This window comes from Equus quagga, chromosome 1 (assembly GCF_021613505.1).
Source record: "Equus quagga isolate Etosha38 chromosome 1, UCLA_HA_Equagga_1.0, whole genome shotgun sequence".
NCBI lineage: Eukaryota > Metazoa > Chordata > Mammalia > Perissodactyla > Equidae > Equus > Equus quagga.
The window spans coordinates 177295263-177302751 of NC_060267.1; the positions used below are offsets into that span (position 1 = coordinate 177295263).

A 7489-nucleotide genomic window follows, 5' to 3' on the forward strand; every position below is an offset into this window, starting at 1 on the left:
GTGGGGGGATTAGAAAGGCCTTACTATTCTACTCCATCCCTCACCCTTCCAAAGCCGTTGCTACTTACAGCCTTGAATTACTAAGAACTGATTAAACTTCATTAACGAGGCACTGTATTTAACAGTGACTGAAAGGGAAAAAATGTCTTTAAGGGTTTCCAGATAGTGAGCTTAAATTAGCCTTAATCTTTCACAAGCAATGATTTATATATTTTCTTAAATACATCTGCAGCCCTAGAAAGGTTTGTGTTGGTTTGTTATGTTCTGAGAAAATAGGCATTTCATCAACTTGATTCAACCACCAGAATGCAATAAACTGGAGAAAGTAGAGACTTGAGGCAATGATGCATTACACTTAGGCTAGCAAAGAACTGTCCTGAGCATTCAAATTTATTACATAGCAGGGGAAACTGTATCTTGTTATGGATTATCCAAGACAACCAAACCTCCTAATAAATTTCTGAAGTGTTTCAAATCCAGAAAACAGACTATAGAATCTAGAATTTTATATTATAGTGCTTGAAGAGATTCACTCTAGAAAGTAAGCATTTGTCTTTAAAATATGCTCTACCTACCAGATTTCTCAGATGTGAATTAGTTTCGAAAACTTTGCCAGCTCTTAAGCAGGAATGATAAACTAAAAATAGAAGTCAGTCAGTCTTGAAAGCTGACATGCCTGTGAGCAACAAAATCCTGCAGTGGTTTTGTGATAAGTTAAGCAACTAGATTGGAATTGTCACATTTGCACTGTTCATTTTGAAAACATAACTTAAAACGTCTCTTTAGGGGGCTGGCCCCATAGCGTAGTGGTTAAGTCCAGCACTCTGTGCTTTGGCTGCCCAGGTTCATGGGTTTGGGTCCTGCGTGTGGACCTAACCACTGTCAAGCCATGCTGTGGCGGGGACCCACACATAAAGTAGGGCAAGATTGGCACAGATATTAGCTCAGAGTAAATCTTCCTCACCAAAAAACAAAACAAAAGTGTCTCTTTAGTGTTGATTGAGCTGATGACAGAATGGCCACAATGATACACATGTTCTTTAGTTCATAATGGCATTGGCAAGAGGAAGCAAGTTCATCATTGGGACTGAGGTATCCTCATATTCCCAGATGCATATAGTGGAGATACCAGACTTTACTCTTAGACTATGAAACTGTATTTTTGATTGTATTTATTTTATTTGGGGTAGGGTTGCACAAAATGTTAGTTACTGAAAAATTACAAGTAAATCTTTAAGAAAGCTTGTGAATGATATTCTCTTTAAAGTATATTTTATGAAATTAAAGACAATTAATGTGACAAACACATAAAGAATGTAAATTTTGTCTAGGTTTTATTTGTAATTTGTAAACACTGTTTATCAGATCTCTTTGAAATGCTATTCTGCATATCTCATGTGCTACGCAACACAATGTTCCATTTGAAAGTGTCATGGCATAGTTGTTGAAGAATGGGAAGTGTACCTTCCATGTAATAATCCTAAAAGATTTTGGATTTATCTAATAACATCATATGTGAAACTTCTTTACCAATTCTACAATGCTATGTAAATCTAAGAAATTACCACAGTTTTTTCCCCCAGCTTCCTTTACATGGGAGTTATAAAAATCAGTGGGCTCAGTACTTCTCAAAAGAGCCAGTTTTCTATGATAGGCATGTTTGAGTATGTGTTGGGGTGCACGTGAGTAGCTGTTGTTGAGGAGATTACGTCTTCCCACAGCTCACGTGTACACATGGAGGGCCTCCCCCAAGGTAACTCTCTTGGTCTTTGGTTCCACTCCTCACCACACCACTCCATGGAAAGAATGAGCGAGCTCCAATGCTTGATTAGGTGCAGCTCATTTCCTATTATGCTTTAAGCCTTGAGGATGCGCTCAGAGTGAGCTGTCCAAGCTCTAGACTTGGATATAATGGGGAACTAGGAGGGCTGAGGCGCCCATTTGCCACACACCTTAGCTGCATCCTACAACCTAGGTTTTATTGGTAACAGTGCTGATATGTTGATCTCTACATGTTTGTTTCCTATATTCTACAATTTAGTTCAGACAGGATCAGGAGGGCTATAATTTACTTGACTACTGAGATCTATTTTATAAGCAACAGAGCTCTGCATTAAATTACTTCGAAGAGCTTCTCTGCTATCTGATTCATTTAGTTCTCCACGAAGAAAAGTAGAAACAGCAGAGTGGAATTTCCCTACAGTTATGTTCGTGTATTGTGCACACACATAAAACTTACTGCAGTTGTCTCTTCCAATTCTTCTAGTTTCTAAATCAGAATAAAATGGAGAAATTATAAATGTACCATCAATGCTGCTAATGACTTGTGATCTTGTTTCCAGCTGGTGCTGACTCCCTGGTTCCATTTCTCTTTTCCATTTTTATTTTTAAAGAATTATCAAGTATTAAAGTGCCAATAAGGACAAATTGCATTTGAATGACTTTTATATTTCAAACTACTTTGAAAACGTGATTGAATAATTTGGCTTATCTTTGAAAGACGTTCTTGTGAACTCTTAAGCCCACCCCAAACTCTAAACTTCATCTCCGCCATGGGCATTGATTCCATGAGTTCTTACTGATGAAAACTGCCTTATCTGTTAGCTTGTCTCCCATCACCATGGGTCAAACTTCTTTGATTCTACTTCAGAATTTGCTATAGTCAATAAAATAGTTTCTTTACAATAAGTGCAAAGAAGAGATATAGGAAATTGTCTTTGGTTAATTGCTTTTGGTTTTACATCTAATATTGGCAAACAATGAATTTGTAATTGATTGGTTTTTCTCTTAATCACCTTAAATTCTCTAAGATATATTTTTAATGTTTTACATTAGTATAACATTTTATACCTTTCAAAGGACTTTTAAACACATTTTCTCATCTGATACTCAGAGAGCGGAGTATTCTCTTTATTTTATTTAGATACACACTGAGAGAGGAGGAAATTACGGGAATCACCAAGGGTTCATGACTATGCCGGGGGAAAGGCTAAGAACTCTCTTTGAGCCTGTTTCATGGAATGAGACTTGCCTTAGAGCATCCCAAAAGTATTGGCTAAATTAGTAGAAGCCTTAAGCGTAAAAATGTAAGCACTTTGTTGAATGTTTTTAGTGTGGGTTTGAATTTTGAACAAGGTTAATTGATTAGTTGGGGTGAAGTGGAGAGTGAAACAGCTGAACACATCTGGTGTCAACTGATAAGAACCACAATCACACACTCCATTTCCCTCCTAGGAAGGGAGGAGTGCCCTCTACTTGACAGTCAGTAACGTGCTCCTGCCTCTGCTGCTTATGTCACTGCTGGGAGCCCCTGATGGAAACAGTCTCTATCCACAGATAGAAAAAAGAAGGTGGATTTGTGACTTAAGGAAACTTTTAGGATGCTGAAATAAGCTCTCCTCTTCTTTTCCTGCACTAGTGTTCACTGACTACTGATGGGTGAGTGAAGCTGTGGCGTGGGCCCCCTGCCTTGAGAAACTGTTTCCCACTTCTAGAACAAGGCATCAAATAAAAAAAGCCCATGTGTTTAACACTAAAGCCTATGTATCTGTATGATTTCTCTTTCTTTGGGAATGTTCATACACACATATATACCCTTAGAGGAAAGAGACAAGTCTGAGCAACAGACATTATTCCTTGGCTATTGCTTTTGGCCTTATTTCAAAATGGGAAGAAAAATACTCAGATAACTAAGAAACTCTTTAAGGTGAAGGCAGAGTCCAACAGGTGTGAAGAATGATTATTTAGACCACACTTTTCGACTTTAATGTGCGGAGGAATCACTTAGGGATCTTATTAAAATGCAGATTCTGAATCAGCAGGTCTCAGGCGGGTATTCGAAGTCTTTCTAACGAGCTCCCATGTGATCATTCTTCGGGTCTTCAGACTACACTTTGAGTAGCAAGAGTCTAAAGCATGACTATGGAATGACAGAATGGAAAGAGAACAAAACTGTGAACCCTTTTCCTCCCCATAGTTTACATGCAAGTAACTTTTGCTTTCCCATTTTGGGTATGCTTTCTTGTTTTCATCTGGAAGTCTTGAAAAGAAAAAAAATAATATCCCTGAGGGCAAACTTACTAGGTTTTGTTTTCCGCATGAACACAATATAAAACTTTTAAAAAATCATCTATATGTAAATAACGTTTAAATTAGCATATTTATCTAGTTAATGGCTTATAAATGTTTGCACTGTACTAAACATCTATTATTTGTGCTACAGACTAAAATTTTGTGTTTTGTAAATGCAGTTGAAACCAAGATTTCCTTAATGCAATAATTAAACATTAAACCCCAGTAGTCCGCAGCAGGGGAATGGGGATGCATATTTATAGTGGGTGGGAAAAATATGCTACAGTGTTTAGCCATCCATCTCTATCAGACTCAGTCACTGTCAAGGGCAACCTGTCTCATGGCCAGGAGAGAAGCGGTAAGACAGGCTATTCCACTCACAAGACTAGTGCCTATAAAATATAGCAGATTTCCCACACATTTTTGATGCTTTGAAAATCTATTGAAAAACATTTCTATGAGGACTCTGGTAAAAAGCATTTCCCCTCAGTTCTGCAATACTATTCAGTAAAGTTTTTACTACTCAGAACGCCTCATTCATTAATTTAGCAAATGTATTTTAAGTGAATATTTGCTAGAGACACAAAGATGGAAAGAAAGATCTCTAACCTCAAGGTGCTACAGTCAGGACTGCAGGTGTGCAGGCAGCTCTATCAGATGGAATGAGGTCATGTCTGGAACAGGTTATGCATGACATACAGTGGGAGCCCAAGGGAAAGCGACAAATTAGTGACGGCTTAAGGAAGATATAGTTTTCAAACTGGTGCTGGAAGACAGAGCTTAAAAGGATGAATTGGCCAGGCAGACAAATTAAGGTTGGGGAGGAGAGTGGGAGAGAGAAAGAGAACATCCCGAGCAGAGGAAGTAGCTCAAAAGGCAGGGCTGTATGAAAGAATGTGACCTATTTAGGCATCTCCACGTGGCTCAGAGATGGTGGGGTGATGTGTGAGGGGAGAGCGATGAGAGGTGAGATTGAGTAAGTAGACAGAAACACAGTGTGAAGAGTCTTCTGTCTTAAAAAAAATAAGATCTTATCTTTAAATTGAAGGGAGTCATTTAAAATTTCAGCATCTGTAATATCACAGTCTTATATTCGAATGAATTCCATGTCATTTCTCATCTCTGCTAAACTAAATATGTGAATAAACATTTTTTTGGACATACCTGATTTTTTCACACAGATTGGTTTAACATTAAAATTAAAATGTTGGGGCTGGCTGGGTGGCGTAGTGGTTAAGTTTGCCTTCTCCACTTCAGCTGCCTGAGGTTCACATGTTTGGCTCTCTACACGCCACTCATCAAGCCATGCTGTGGCAGCATCCCATATACAAAAAATAGAGGAAGATTGCCACAGATGTCAGCTCAGGGCTGATCTTCCTTACCAAAAAACTATTAAAATATTTCCGGTTTCCCCCTATCTTTCCTTCTACCTTTTGTGTATGCAGGGCCTGCCTCTTCTTGCAACTCAAGCCTGTCTCTCTCTGTTCTCCTGGTTTCCTTGCTGTGGGAGTAGAAAGAACATGTTTCTACCAGTATTCCCATCAATGCCTCTCCCCACCCACTAAAGATCTCAGATGTAGCACACACATTTCTCTCTCTTTTATTCAAGTGTCACAGTTACTCACACCATTCTAAACACTTGCTTTATTCTGTTGGGCTGAAGTTCTGAAATACATATGTGTTTTTGTGTTATTTGAATATCAGAGCTATGCATTTGACCTTTTATTAAATGCCAAGGACAAAGGGGAAAAGATGAGGATTTGCAGATATTTAACAGTCATTGGCTGGAAGTGTAGCTCTGAGTAATTTTCTTTGAGCACTTGAAAACACAGGATGGATCTCCTGTGGCAATCTTGGTTCACTAGCTTTTTGAAATGCATGCATTTGGAAAGCTGCTCTAAGTTCACATCGTGTTAATTAAGGAAAGAGCACATATTACCAGTTTCCATTACATGAGTAGCAGGATATCTTTATTTTTCTGAAATTAGAGATTTGGGTGCTCGCTTCGGGAGCGCATATACTAAAATTGGAATGAAACAGAGAAGATTAGCATGGCCCCTGCACAAGGGTGACATGCAAATTCGTGAAGCGTTCCATATTTTTTCTGCAAGGCATATATTAGTAAAAACGACAAAAGTTTGTGATAAAGAAAAAACATTAGGAGCAGCAAGGCAGAAGAAAACAACTTACAAAGGAATCCCTATCAGGCTTTCAGTGGATTTCTCGGCAGAAACCCTATGGGCTAGGAGAGAACGGAATGATGTACTCAAAATACTGAAAGACAAAAATTTTCATCCAAGGATGCTCTATCCAGTCAAACTTTCCTTCAGATACAATGGAGAAATAAAAGCTTTCTCAGACAAACAAAAGCTGAGGTTGTTCATCTCCACTAGCCCTGCCCTACAAGAAATAATTAAAGATGCCCTCACACCAGCAACAAAAAGGCAAAGGTCTACAAACCTCTGATCAAGGAGATAAATAGACAGACCCGATCAGAAACCCACAGCTCTCTACCAGCACAGGGAGGCAAAGGCTCAGTTACAACTTAAAAGAGAGAGGGACAGAAGGCATCAAAAGTAACGACAAACACTTCAACTCAGCCGCAAACTCACAAAATTAAAAACAGAACAATTTGTAACAGCAGTGACTCAGAAGGGGAGAGGAAAAGGAAGGAACCTACTTAGGTTAACGGAGATAAGAGGCTATAAGAAAATGGACTGTCTCATCTCCAACATCTTTCATACAATCGTCACGGTAACCACTAAACAAAAATTAGAGATTTGGGAGAAGGTATTTATGTAACATGGAATTACTGAAAGAATTTTGGATAGTTGTAATTAAAATATAGGTTGTTCTCTTTGTAAACAGGCAGTTTACTGGGGGCATCTTTCCAATGACGTACCTTATACTTTAGTAAAAGAACCTCGTTAAATGTGATGCTTGGTAGGAATCTCAAAATTTAACCTGAAATATTGGGAGAATGAGGCTTAGTTTGGCTGTTTCTTCAAATCGACTCAAATGCTTAAATAGACATTTGTGATGAAAACTTCTAATTTCATCGCATTACCTAACAGGTAATGTTAGGTAAGCAAAATGCCTATTAAAGTGGTTAGATAATTTTGCCTTTTGTGAGTATAGTATGCTGCCTGGTAGATCCTGTTTTCTTTGTAGCAGATGGTTCTTGAATAAGAAAACATCTTTCTAAAGGACTTTCCAGTTTAGTTCTGCTTCATTGGTCATACTCTAAGAGTTTAGAGAAAGGATGTGGGGGCACCTATGACGAACTAAGCATCTGGATAGGACCGTAAAGAGTGGATAGCTGACTCTCAGACATCTATGTGATGTACAAATCAACAGAAGGAAGAAAAAACCTGTCTTAAGATTATGAACATATCTTTAAACTAGACAGAGCATGAGA

The 7489-nt window shown here is 38.4% G+C and overlaps 1 non-coding gene across 1 annotated transcript; it reads left to right on the forward strand.

Moving 5' to 3' along the window:
• Positions 1-6067: 6067 nt before the first annotated feature.
• On the forward strand, positions 6068-6174 carry LOC124231482 (U6 spliceosomal RNA). The gene has a single exon (XR_006886542.1). It is a non-coding gene; the product is annotated as a U6 spliceosomal RNA (small nuclear RNA).
• The last annotated feature ends 1315 nt before the right edge of the window (positions 6175-7489 follow it).